The sequence below is a fragment of the Papilio polytes genome, unplaced genomic scaffold (genome assembly GCF_000836215.1).
Source record: "Papilio polytes unplaced genomic scaffold, Ppol_1.0 DF824169.1, whole genome shotgun sequence".
Lineage (NCBI taxonomy): Eukaryota > Metazoa > Arthropoda > Insecta > Lepidoptera > Papilionidae > Papilio > Papilio polytes.
The window spans coordinates 5,196,256-5,206,845 of record NW_013525035.1 but is presented as its reverse complement, the minus strand read 5'-3'; the positions used below and the strand labels follow the sequence as shown (position 1 = coordinate 5,206,845).

The window sequence follows — 10,590 nt, the reverse complement described above, 5'->3', positions numbered from 1 at the left end:
ACTGCGAGAGCAGCTAGCTGGGATATCTCCCAGCCGTTCCATGATCCGCCACCTATGGACCCCGGTAGTAGCCTACAGCTCAGCCCTACCAGTGTTGTTGTTGTGTTGACAATTACAAGAGTGAACTCTGACACAACTGCACAAGCACATGGAGGCGTCAATTAAATCTACAATGTTGCCATCTTAGCGTGAAAGGTTAACAGGTAATCTGATATTAAACCATCTTTATCTTGTATTCGTAATTTGCTTGTGTAAATCTAATTGTATCTTATGAAGACATAAATTGTAGGTTACTAGAAATATTATGTAATCTATCAGAATGTATATTCTCATATGCCGTTTACAATCTGACACGTGTAAAATTGTTTTGTCTTAGAGAAGTGTTTAAACTTTCGTGTTAGTATTCGGCAGTTAGTAACTTAACATATGGATAGCTTATGTTGTCCTAAAAAAAAAAACGATTAGTGTTTACGAGTTATTGCGAAAAAAGTACTGTTTTTATAAAGAAAACATATGCTGATTTGAATGAGGTATAATTATATTCTGTTATATTTATTTTAGCTCGTACATAATCTTAGCGATAGAATCTCTAGAAAGCCGGCGAGAGCACGCTAAACGAACTCAGTCGAACTTCAGCTAGAAAGTTGCAAGTTATTGATACTTTCTGGTTAATATTACTCTCAAGACTTGGCAATGAGAGACGAGAGAATAAGCACAAAAGGCCTTGATTCCTGATTACCGTTGGTGTTTACTGACTAAAGATTTTTATAACATACTCTCGTATCTTGTCTCTCATTATTTTCTAATTGAAAAACAGATAGCAACATTTTAGGAAACGCATGGTTTATTACTGCGCTTAGATAATCTTTGACGCTTCATCTTCAAAGATTATCGAAGCGCAGAAGTAATAAAAAGTCTGCAGACTCTTTACAAATCAATAACTTGTTCACCGGTTCAAATAGTCTATCGGCCGAATACTGAAACGCAATGCCACGTGTGATTTGCAAATTCCTTACAAACATGTCTATTTTTAAGCGGCGCTTATGAAACGAAGTATTTAATCGTTCCAATAATTAATCATTTTTACAGCCACATAACTGTCTGGAAAAAATTGATTACTCAACTGTTTGTTTTAATTATTCATCTGTCATGTTTTGACAGTTTTCAATCGTCATATTTGACGTTTAAATTTGCAAATCTGGTTTTAGGTTAGGTAGATTAATTAAAAAAAGTGTTACACGTACCATAATTGTCTTTATTTATAGCAACTAGTAATAAAAATACCACAAGTTATGGTTTAAAACAAACGTGAGAAATTGAATAAATTCGGTAAACATAAAAAATAAATTATTGTAATTTTATACAATCAGTAAAAATAGTTTATTTTTTATGATTTTCCTTTAAAAATATAACGCTAATAAACTTTAAGCATATTAATAATGTTTTATTATTTCTATTTACATATTATTTTTATACGAAATAGCTGTTGCCCGCGGCTTCGCCCGCGTGAAATTAAAATAATAATATAAAACATAGCCTATGTTACTTACAGAAAAATGACCTTTCTAATGATTAAAGCATTTCTGAAATCGGCCCACTAGTTTTTGAGTTATTTAAATACATACAAAAATACAAATCTTTCCTCTTTATAATATTTGTATAGATATACATATAGATTAAATTTTTGAAATAAATTTATCTGGTAAATATTCCTAAGCCGATAGATTTTGACAAAACGTTGGTAGAATGTCAAGAGGATTGAAAACGTTTGGACCTTAAAAACTTTTTCGTACGAAAACATGCATTGTTTAAATACACAAAAAGCACAGAAACATATTTCCTTCCAATAGCTATAAACTAAAATTTGCGCAATAGTGCATTATTTTCTCGTATATTTCGATTATCGTATAATTTTCAATAGTAAAGCGGAGATTGGTACTGCTTGTGAAACCATTCGAGCTACTGCGCCGATGAAGCAATGTTTGTTACACAATTTTAACCTTTCCATTCGAGTTAGACACGGCTTATATTCGGTTATTTTCTACGCCATTTAAAATATGCCTATTATGTTTTTTATACCTGCAATATATTAAGGAATGTGTCAAAATTTACAATGAATTTAAAGCTTGTTTTTTTGTTGAATTAATTATCTTCAGTGGCAATATCTTTGTGACCTTTGTTAGAGCGCACTCACACCTTTGAGTAAACTATCGCACAACTGTTGTGCGATTGTCGATTATTTCGCTGCCAATTCAACTGTTTAGTTGCACAACTAAAAATCGAGTAGCGCAACTCTATATAATCTCATAGGGATCAAAGCGAGACTAAACGGTTGTGCAATAGTTTAGTCAAAGTTGCGCACGCTCTTAAGCTGTTGACAATTATTTAAGCGATATTTAATACCAAATGGTCAAATTTATGTATCAAAATATTTGGTACTGTGTAGTTGTTTGACACTTTTGTATATTTTACTAGCTGTTCCCATGCGACTTCATCCGCATCAAATTATAAAAATTTCATTTTATTGTTTACATTTCTCAAATTATAATTGTAAATGTCAAAATGAAACGTCAAACCATGGCAACCTTGCTTCCTTAATGTTGGCAACAACTTATGGTCTCTTTCCCAAATTTAGGTTTTTATAAAAAATATTTACTCCTAAGTTTAACGGCGTGAAAATATATAGCCTAAAGCGTCACGTAAGTGTAGGACTTTTTATTAAAAAGAGAGTTATTCGAAAATATGCTGTAATTGCTGACATCTTAGGCAACAAAGAAGTGTGTGTTTACGCTTTATTATAATAGAACAGATGAATAGTTTGAACAAATCAAATTGTTTACTAGACGTCAAGGGACCTTAAAAACAATTTATAGTCAATTCGCTAATTAATGCTGTAAATATTTGCTTTAATTGCGAACAGAACCTTTGCCGATGGCATCATGACGTCACGACTTAACTATAGTAATAAGTAGACGAGGGCGGAACTTGGCCTGTTTACGAGACAGGGAGTCATCGGCAAACCTGCACACAGCTGATATTTTAAAGCATTATTGGACATGTCAAAATCACAAACCGATTGTTAACTTTGTTATAGTTTGTCTAAATAAATTAGATCAGTTTGATAAATGACGCATATGAAGTGTCGAATTCAATTTGTATGAAGGCAAATGCCGTACTTAATCTTAATAGACAGGTATCGTAGTGACGAAACAAACACGCAGCGAACAATTATGAACTATCGATATTCATTTAAATTTATAAGTTGTAACTATAAATCTATCGATTCTAACTTCTATAAGAATAAAAATCGAAAATCGATAAGATGCATGACTGATTTTACACAACCCATCCCTACTAAATTTGAAGTGAATTGTCAAACTAATCTAAATTATTTTGACACACTATAATTTATGATGTTACTGTTATAGTATATTTATGTATTAAACATTAGATTTTATTTACAATTGCACTTGTAAGCGCCGATAGCTTAATGGTTTGGGGTACGAACTACCGATCTTGCGGCCGAGGATTCTAATCCCGCAATTCGACTATTGTGAACCACATCCTAGCACAGGTCTAGAGCTAGTTGGAATAGTTAAAGGAAATATTTATAAATTAACAAAAAATCTACTAACATTTTTATTTAAAAAAAAATAGACAATTTGTAACGTCAATTTTTTATTTACATTTGATCAAATATACGTTAAATTCACAACGATTACTTATATTTATATGTTATCACACATTACATCTTGACATATTACTAAACGACGAATTCCACAATGTAACAGTAACTTCTTGATTCTGTTAACATAACGAAGGGAATAGTGACATTGTATACGTTAATTGTTTAATATTCGTGTATTTCCTTGTTTACATTGTAATGATAGAGAATCTATTAATTACGTGTTATGTGATCCTGGTAATCAACATTTCCATCTATTTATCTTTAAAGGGGTAGGAACTGGACAGTGTCGGTTGAACATCACCCAGGGTGCTAAACAGACAGGGGAAAGTTAATTACGCTGCCTAGCATAAGCATCTTAATCCCCTACACAAAGAATAGTAAAAAGGCGCTAGAAGCGATAAAACCGGTAGTAGAACTCCTGTGGTTGCCATAGTTCTTAGGGTATCTAGAATCGTTCTATGTAGTGGTTTTATTTAGACAAGTGTTAGGTTTGAAGATAGATGGGCCCAGCACGCTTCCACTGCGCTACTCTGGTCTTCTAATTGGAGCGTATGCTCCCTGGGAAGCGCAGTAACTGAGTGTAGTGGGGCACCGGTGCGTTCCACCGGAGATCCCGGAGCCCCACCTGTAGCACTAGAGGATGGCCACCGAGGGTGTTTTAGTAGGTAAAACCCTCTTTAAAAAAAATGGTTTGAAGATAGATATGTTAACACGTTTACTGCGGCAAGTAAGGCATGTTTTTTTATTTGGTGCGGCCAAAATGCACCCCAATGATATTTCCGCCAGTACGCGAGAGGTTTCCTAGACCCAGAACTAGAATAGATTAATTTGCTATAACTTTGTGGATAGAAAAACTTTATTTTATGTAATGTAATGTATACACCTGAGATAATCGTTTCGCACTAGCGAGAGGGATACAGTTTTCTTCGTCCGGACCAGCTTGAGTACCGCGTCAGGCCGTTATCGGCCTGTTAGCCAGTGAACGTATTAAGCAGTAATAGTTCGATTTAATTCAATTACAAAAACTTTGTAATTTGCTTCAATTAGTGCATAACAATTGGAATAATACTGCGTTTCCATTACTTATTGTCTTTACAAAAGGCGGGACATGTTTTTATACAATTATATGCAACTAGATGTTCGCGTGCGGCTTCATCCGCATGAAATTATAAATTTATTGTTTGCATTTGTCAAATTCTCAATTGCAAATGTCAAAATACCAATTACCTTACTATGGCAATCTTCCTTTCTTGATGTTGGCAGCAACTTATAATCTCTTTCCCACATTAGGGTTTTTATCCAAAATATTTACCCCCTGAGTAAAATGGCGTGAAAATATATAGCCTAAAGCGTGACGTAAGTGTAGTGCTTTTTATTAAAAAAATAATTATTCAAAAATATGCTGTAATTGCTGAGATCTTAGACAACGCTTTATTATATTAGTATAGATATAGATGGAGACAGAAAAATAGCTATCATCAAAAAGATTGTGTCAAGTTGTTTACCGTTATCGCTTGACCTTATATAAAATAGTGTTTGTTTTTCCATGTTAAGTTACCCAAGTGAGTGCACTTGACAGCAAACGGTGACAAGTGTCTCTCAGTCATGTCAGCGTGTCTAGAGATACTTTAAAAAATACTAACAAATTTGTTTCTTGAGAAAGTTTTTGCCTTTCCTTTGATGTTGGATAAAAAAACATGACTTCTGTTGTTTTAACAGTTTTTGTAAATTCAAATAAAGCATAGAAACTGAAATATTCTGTATCTGTGCCTTCTTCTGTCTATGATAGGCAAACATAATTGCTAGGATATCTTTTTTTGACCGACTTCCCAAAAGGAGGTACTCAATTCGTCTGTACGTTTTTTTAATAAGGTGGGAAATAAGCAAGCGGCTACCTAAAGACATTCGCAATAGCGGATACGTTGCCTATCCTTGATCGATGGAGGAGGTACGCACGTAAAGAGGATGTTTCCCCTTTCGTGTCTCCTGCACCTTAAAATCTACTTTTCATACCATCCTTTTCATATAAGAAAAAGGGTGGGAAGGGAAATGGACTAAAGTTGGACCTACACCTACGGGCGTTTTCGGCGAAACTAGATGGCCTTATGCTCCTTTGCCGCATGATATATGAAAAACTTCGTTTTTCTCTGGAAATCACCTACAGTAATTTATTGATACTTTATTATCATCCCCTATATTTTGTATGACATGTGATAAAACGAGAGTTTTCAATCCAAACCCATAATAAATCGATAATTCATATCGAGAAGTTTCTACAAAATGTGCAAGTATTAATGACAGGTTTCCGAGCCCTTTGCTTCTAACGGAATCCTGTCCGGACCGGATCTATGTCGCAATGAGGCACATTCGCTGTCGTAAGCATTAGGACAGCCATGTCACCATCACCAACGGCCTTGCAACTCTTATAGACAAACTAGCTGTTGCTGGCGACTTCGTGCACTTGAAATTAAAAATATTTCATTCAGTAATAATGTAGCTTTTTAATAGTGAAAGAATTTTTGAAACAGGTCCAATAGCTTTTAAGTTATTTCAATACATGCAAAAATCCAAAAATACGAAATTTTCATCTTTATAAGATATGACATACGTATATATAGACGACTAGCTCTCGCCCGCGACTCCATCCGCGTGGAATTAAAAAAAAAAAAAACGAGCCTATATGTTCATCCAGACCATCTCCTACATCTATACCACATTCTATCGACATCCGTTCAGCCGTTTAGGCTACAAACTTTAACAAACATCCATCCATCTAAACTTTCGGAATTATAATATTAGTATGAAGTATTATATACCCGTGGAACTGATCGTACCCATGGATATTTTTTTTAGTTTTCGAGCAATTTACCTAAATATATCTGTTATGTTTAGCAAAAATACTAGAAACTTCTAATTTATCAGTCGTTCGGCATGACATCAAGGCCAGAAACAATTTATCGATTCCGCAGTCGAAATGTTAATGTGTCTCGAGATATTCACGTGCCAAATTCAATTGTTTTTTGTTTAGACCAGAGACACTCAAACTTCAATAGTAAAATTAAACAGTAACAGCCTTACAAATAAACGCAGTATAAAGTTTAACTTAGGAATGAACTGAGTATAAACAAATATTGCTTATAGGTACTCAGTTTATTCCTAAATATAACTTTATACCGCGTTTATTTGTAAGGCTGTAAGGACCACGGACTATTTACACACACGAGGGATGTGATGGATGGCTTCTACATCGACCAGACACAAGTTTCGGGTGCCTTTCTAGAGTACTTCTATATACTAATATTATAAAGATGAAAGATTTGTATTTTTGGATACATTAAAATAACTCAAGGCCAATTTTGTAGTGTTAGGAATAAAATTAGTACCGTGCTATAGAATTGGCGCAACTCTAGATTATCGGCATAAGCGTCACGTCCCTAGCTGACAGCTGTCAATGTCACTAGAAGTATGGTTAGATTGGCGCGTAACTTGAGTCTTGACGAGAAGTATTGCTCTGAGTTAAAAGCGACAGTATCAATTAAATAAGTTGTCTAAAAGTAGTGAGTAACATAAGTTATGATTTTTTTTTAATTTCACACGGACAACAGCTAGTAATATTATAGGAGGAAATCTGTATGTATTGAAATAACTTAAAAACTACTAGGCCGATTTCATTCACCGTTAGAAAGGTAATTTATCTGTAACAGGTTTTATCTTTTATTATTTTGTTAATTACACGGAGACGAAGTCGCGTGCAATAGCTAGTTTTCGATGAACTACATTACTTCAAGTTGCGTACTATCAAAATTTCTATCGATCTCTGACTGGTCTTCTGTAGACCAGAGTGGGTGCACGTATACCACTTTGGGAATCACTGGTCTGGCTACACAAATAGGTACTATATTTAGGTTATGTTAATTTTATGCAAAGTTTTTAATTACAATTCAATTGAGCTACTAATGTTGGCGGCATAAAACAAAATGCTACGGGAACTGATTTACATGCGACTATTTGTCTTTTTTGTAACTAGCTGTTCCCATGCGACTTCATCCGCATAAAATTATAAAAAATTCATTTTATTGTTCACATTTGTCAAGTTATCAATTGCAAATGTCAAAATGACATAACATGATGTCATACGATGGCAACCTTGCTTCCTTTATGTTGGCAACAACTTATGGTCTCTTTCTCACATTAGGGTTTTATCCAAAATATTTACCCCGTAAGTTTAATGGCGTGAAAATATATAGCCTAAAGCGTGACGTAAGTGTAGGGCTTTTTATTAAAAAAAGAATTATTCAAAAATATGCTGTAATTGCTGACATCTTAGGCAACAAAGAAGTGTGTGTTTACACTTTATTATAATAGTATAGATGTATAGATTAGAAACTCAGTAGGGAGTATCACTTTAAGTTGAGAATTAGGAATTTTTGGATGATCAATTACAATAAAATATTTTAAGCAATATTAGATATAGTTCAGAGGTCAAGAAACACAAAAAATGGGCGTAATGACCTTTTTGTCTAAAGTCAGGGGTCAAAAACATTTTTAATAAAGATCATAAAAGTCATTATTTGATTTTTAAACTATAATTTGTAAGCAATAATTTTTATTGTAGATTCAGCATCGACTGACCAAAGGGTTCGTTTAATACGAATTAAGGATACAGAGTGCATTATTTTTTTACAGCGATATATAAGTTAGATAAAAATTGATTTATAACGACAGAAACGTCAGAATGTGTAATTATAAAATCACTTAACCTTGAAGTGATCGAGTCGCTTCCTTATAGAAACAATATATTAGTCAACAAGGACGATAGGTTCGTGGTAAAAAAAAATATATCGATTAAAGTTATTAAATAATATTTATGTAAATTTTAAAATTGGGGTTATAGCGTTTTTTGGGTCTACGCAAATTACGATAAACGATTTTAGAATTTTTTGCCTAATAATTTATATAAATTACAATTTATCGTGACCTCTAGAGTACTATCGTAAATAGTAGTTATAAATAGTAATAATTATTTATCAAAAGTTTATAAAACTATTCATGGGCGTCACTAAAACGGGGATAGGGAGAATAAAAAATGTCAAATAGATATAAAAACTACTTCAAATAAGTCCAATGAACATATTTTTTACCGACTTTCCAAAAGAAGGAGGTACTCAATTCGTCTGTACGTTTTTTTAATTCTTTTTTTAAATACCACTCATTTTTACCTTAACCATCCTTGATGGGTCATAGGATATCTAAATGAGAATAAAAGAGTTGTATTTAGCATTCAGTAGACAAATATCACAGGCTGATAATAATCAAAATGTTATTGGAGCCATTAATTTTTTTTTCAATTCATCCAAAATAAAATTATAAAAAGACTAATAATTTAAGGTGTACCAAATGTTTGTCATAGCTGAAATCATAGACGAGAATTTAAAAAATAGTGTATAAAATGTTATATTTTTGACAGACTTCCCAAAAGGAGGTACTCAATTCGTCTGTATGTTTTTTTATGTTTTAAACTACTACGACCTAAGTTACATTACTAACTTTTAATATAAGGATAAATTATACAAAAATATAAACAGCATGTTAACCACGTTTTCAATATTAAAAAAAAAATACTATCAAGCAAGTGTTTTAGTAAAGACAGATGCTATGTGTAATTTAATTAATAAAAATACTCCTGATAAATTAAAATTGCATAAAAACTTTCAGACAATTTATAATAATGCATTCCTTAAGTAAAAATATTAAACTAAAATATTGCATATATACTTAAAATAAAACTCACAAATTTATTACTAAAGAAACAAGTAAACGTTACAAGTTTTACTACTTACCTAAAATATACGCAATAAATACTTCACGTTTGATTATCTTTTTTAAGTACCTTTGTAGTAATACTTCTTAATAGTTCTACTAAAACAGTATAGAATATTGAGTACACTATATACTAAAGCACTAATATATAATTTAGTCACAAAACGGTATTTCTGGAGTTTATTATTATTTTGAAATACAGCTGACACTTCACCTTTTGGCACATACAAAGACGACTGTTTTGCAAAGTGTTAATTCGAGAAGAAATATTATTTATTTTACGGGATAAAAGTAATTGGTACTCTGTAAGGGAATCAGCAAATCAAACGCCTTCTTTCGATTTGGCAGACTAATTTAAGCCAATCAAGAGCTTGAGAATTATGACTCAATTGACAGTTTTGGTACACATTGACAGTGAATGATTTTAGTTGCCATATAAAACATGTTTCTTTTAAATAACATTTGAAATGAATACCTATTTATTTATGAAATTATTGCTTTAAATTGGATTTTAAAATAGAAACTAAAATGGTTATATTAATAAGAGATATTAAATAACATCAATGAAGTATACGATACAAAGATTAAACAACAAAAGCAGAAGAGTTGCGAAGACTAACGAAAGATTTTTAAAGAATGAAATAATGATAAGAGAACGCTTCATTTTCTACGCAGATTTTCTTGTAGTTTAAAATATAATATAAAAACCAAAAAATGTTAAATATAAAAACCAATAAACCCAATTGTAACCAAATACCTAGTTCTATATTTTATGCAATCTTCTTATTTCTTCAACAATACAAATACACTTAATTTACCTTTGTTTTACTTTAGGTTGTATTTGCCACCCATTTTATCTTTTTTTATCTCATTTTGAATATAAGTTGGAATTTTGAAAGGCCAAACTTTCTTCTGTGTTTCTTCTATTCTTCTAATAACGTAAATTGTTTACTTTTTTTTCATGTAAAAGATTATTTCATAAATCCGTGCGAGAATGATTGCAATATAAATGCAATTTTATAGAAATTTTAAGTAACCCGCCTTTTGTATCTCACGCCCAGTTTGACGTCACGCTACGGGGT

At 32.4% G+C, this 10,590-nt stretch overlaps 1 protein-coding gene across 1 annotated transcript in view; it reads right to left on the bottom strand.

Annotated features, from left to right (window-relative positions):
* LOC106111350 (ATP-binding cassette sub-family D member 2) overlaps window positions 1-9,747 on the bottom strand; it is a 54,237-nt gene extending 44,490 nt beyond the window's left edge. The window contains exon 1 of the mRNA XM_013293391.1: window positions 9,529-9,747. The gene's annotated coding sequence lies outside the window, so the exon portion shown is untranslated. The remainder of the gene's footprint in view (window positions 1-9,528) is intronic.
* Between the last annotated feature and the right edge of the window lie 843 nt (window positions 9,748-10,590).